This window comes from Rattus norvegicus, chromosome 14 (assembly GCF_036323735.1).
Source record: "Rattus norvegicus strain BN/NHsdMcwi chromosome 14, GRCr8, whole genome shotgun sequence".
NCBI lineage: Eukaryota > Metazoa > Chordata > Mammalia > Rodentia > Muridae > Rattus > Rattus norvegicus.
The window spans coordinates 26,371,791-26,374,898 of NC_086032.1; the positions used below are offsets into that span (position 1 = coordinate 26,371,791).

Sequence of the window (3,108 nt, forward strand, 5' to 3'; positions counted from 1 at the left end):
ATATAAAATTTATAAATGCTAGGCCTGAGGACATAGTTCAAGAGTCGATCACTTAACTACTGTGTGCTAAGCTCTAGGTTCGATCTTTTGTACTGAGAAAGAAGTTAGCAATTATACGATCATTTAGCATCAGCAGGAGGAATCCCTCACCAGAACAAGCTTCCCCCACATTATCAGGCACACTGCAGAGCACTGTAACAATGGAGTAGAGAAATTCCCTAAACAGTTAACCTTTTCAAGAGACCCTGATTATCAATTTTAAGGTTCTACTATTTTTGGTTTTACTCATTTGTACCTGCCATACTTTTGAAATGGCTAGCACTTTTAAAAAATATTGTCAGAACTAAGAATTCTCAAATCTATTATGATGTTAAAATGATGTCATCTCTATTAAAAGTCAGATATTGTTACAAGTGTATTTCCGTGTCTGAGGAGAAGACCATTTCTGAAGCGCTTTGTTCTATTATTTTGAAGAGCTAGAGGATTTCTAAGACATTTGGATTTGGTCCCAGCAATAGAGAGTCTGAAAAGGTGGCTATTTCTTTTTAGTAGAATTTAAAATGTATTATTCATGAAAAAATGAGATTTCCTTACTTGGGCAACAAAAATATAGGCTCTCTGAAAAATGCAAACTGTCTGATAAATAAATTTTAGACAAGAATCTCACTTCTTTGAATGATACACACGAATTAGCCTAAATGATACTATCAAACGCACACTATGAGTCAGCTGACATTGTAATCACTTTTGTTAATGAATACTTGACAATACCTGAGAGCCATTCATTAACACTCTTCACGGTGTAATGGGGCAGGAGATGAGGACCCTGGATTACTTGCATTTCCCAATGATTTCTGTGTAGGTCAGCTGAACCACTGGGATTGCTTTCTGACAGAATGTCTGATTGAGGGGTGTGCCAAAGAAAACCAATATGTGAAGTTTATAAAGATAAAGAAAAATAGTCATGAGCGCCCTTATGCCCAGAGCTTCACATTATTTGGGCTTTGCTCTATGTGAGTTATTCTCCTTCAGAAAGAACAATATTGTTTGCGATCATTAGGAAAGAGGCAAGAGAATGGATAATACATAAGATTTCAAAGTCATTGTCTGGAGTTGTCTAAATCCCACCACTGACTCAATCATCAAATTATGAAAAGTTACTCAAACTTCCATGAGACTAATTTAGTGCATAAAAAGCCTCCACCTTGCAGAACTCTGTCAGGAAATACATTTGAAAATGGGAATCACGCGCCTCTTGTTTTTTTGTTTAATTTCCTCTTTACTTCATCCCTTCTTCTAATCTAAAAAAATGTAGGAGTTAGATTGCCCAGGTTAAAACCTAAAGATTACTGTCTCTGGACTTTTGAACTAAAGGAATTTGGGCTGGTAATTATGTAGTCATGCATAAAATTACGTTTTTATGCTTTGTTTTCTTCTCTGCTTGCTGTTATAGTTAGATTGCATATGTAATCTGAGAACACAGCCCTATAGAGCTTTCATCGGTGTACCATGAAGGAATGAGTGCTCGGAGAAATTTCCAGAGGAGTGGCTGCTCTCTAGACAGTTTCACCCAGTCCTCAGAATACTGAGGCATTTCATAAGGGGCAGAGCAAGGACACAGGAAGTAACTGGAAGAGAGTCATCTGACTATTAGGTCACAGAGCAGCAAAGCAGTCCAGGTATGTCACCTAGCCACCATGTGCATGACCAAAGCCCTGAGGCTGCCAGTAAGAGAAAAGAACTACTTGATCTTAAAGCAAGAACTATGAAGGAAAGGGTGAGTACCATTTAAGAGCTGCTACAATCAACACTTTAAACAGTTTATTAACAGTGAAACGAAACTCACTGTGCTGATAAGGTTAGAAAAGATTATAAGAATAATTATTAAAGGTAATATAGATGTTTACTTGTATACATCTATCTAACCTTGGATGTTTTCTTTCTTTCATAAAACTGACAGTGAAGAAAGGAAGGAAAATCCATGATAATTCATCATATATCATAAGACATCAGCATCTGGATATAAGAACCATGCCAGGCACTGTGACTCTAAACAGAGAGCGAAGAAGTCCTCTACGAGCCCCATGGGTTTACAGAAGTCTATCAATCTCTCTGTCCATCTTCCGGATCATTATTCAAGTTACTGTTCCCAATTTTGCTGGGTATATGAGATCTAGCCCAGCTCCGTAGATCATTTTTCTTCCTAGTGGATTAGGAATTTGTTCTCTTTAAATTATCTCTGAGCTAATATGCTGCTCAAAAAAGTAGTAGGAATGTCAACATCACCTGTGTTTGCTTTGCGTATGTGTTTATATATCTACCTCCCCACCCTTGTACTGTGATTGCCATATGAGAACTTAAAGTTATGAATGGAACTAGTAGCAGAATTCAGTTGTAATGTCATTATTTTCTTATTTCTATTGACATATTGTTTCAGCTCTCTCAAGGATCTGTATGTTTTTTGAGGTCAAGAAAGACAATTTGAAAGTGTCCCTATTGATGTAAAAAAATATACAAGTGTTTAGTCATTTTATCAGGAATAATCAATAAGCTGAAGAATTTATGTGGATGCTTACCAAATTTAATCCGCAAAACAGAAAAGTATATTGAATAAAAGCTAAGATGGTTATTGCATGTCTTTGAAAAAGCAATATTTTATTTAAAAAATGTCACAAAACTGTAGAGCTATGCACATAAAGAAAAAGGAATGTAGATTATGAGGCGCATTATATGTTACTATTTATTATTGTGAGGAGTGGGGTTTCTCCCTCTTTCTTACTTATGCACTGAACACCACCTGGCACATGATAACAGTTGAAATCATGATAGATTTTATAATTAAATTGTAAAATGCAAGAGAGAGAGAACAATTATTTGTTAAGAACAGGGCCAATCACCAGACAATCTTTGTTTTGGAGCTTTAAGGAAGAAATTGCTATTTGTTAGAGCATGGACAAGTGACCAATAGGGTGTGCTTGTGCATGTGTGACATTTTCACCTTGAGGACTTTGGCTTTGGGAACCATCATGAGGACACAATGCCTGCTCTCTAAATCTAGGGCCTGACTAAGCACTTCCCTGTCGTCTTTCCGTTGGGATGGACATTCTG

General features: G+C 36.7%; 1 long non-coding RNA gene across 2 annotated transcripts; it reads left to right on the forward strand.

The window, feature by feature from the left end:
* The first annotated feature begins 400 nt into the window (after positions 1-400).
* On the forward strand, positions 401-2,387 carry LOC102546751 (uncharacterized). Of its 2 annotated transcripts, none has more exons than XR_005493037.2 (3): positions 401-531; positions 1,454-1,777; positions 1,961-2,387. It is a non-coding gene; the product is annotated as an uncharacterized LOC102546751 (long non-coding RNA). The 2 variants fall into 2 exon arrangements; XR_359450.4 differs by having other exon boundaries at positions 404-531; positions 1,458-1,777.
* The last annotated feature ends 721 nt before the right edge of the window (positions 2,388-3,108 follow it).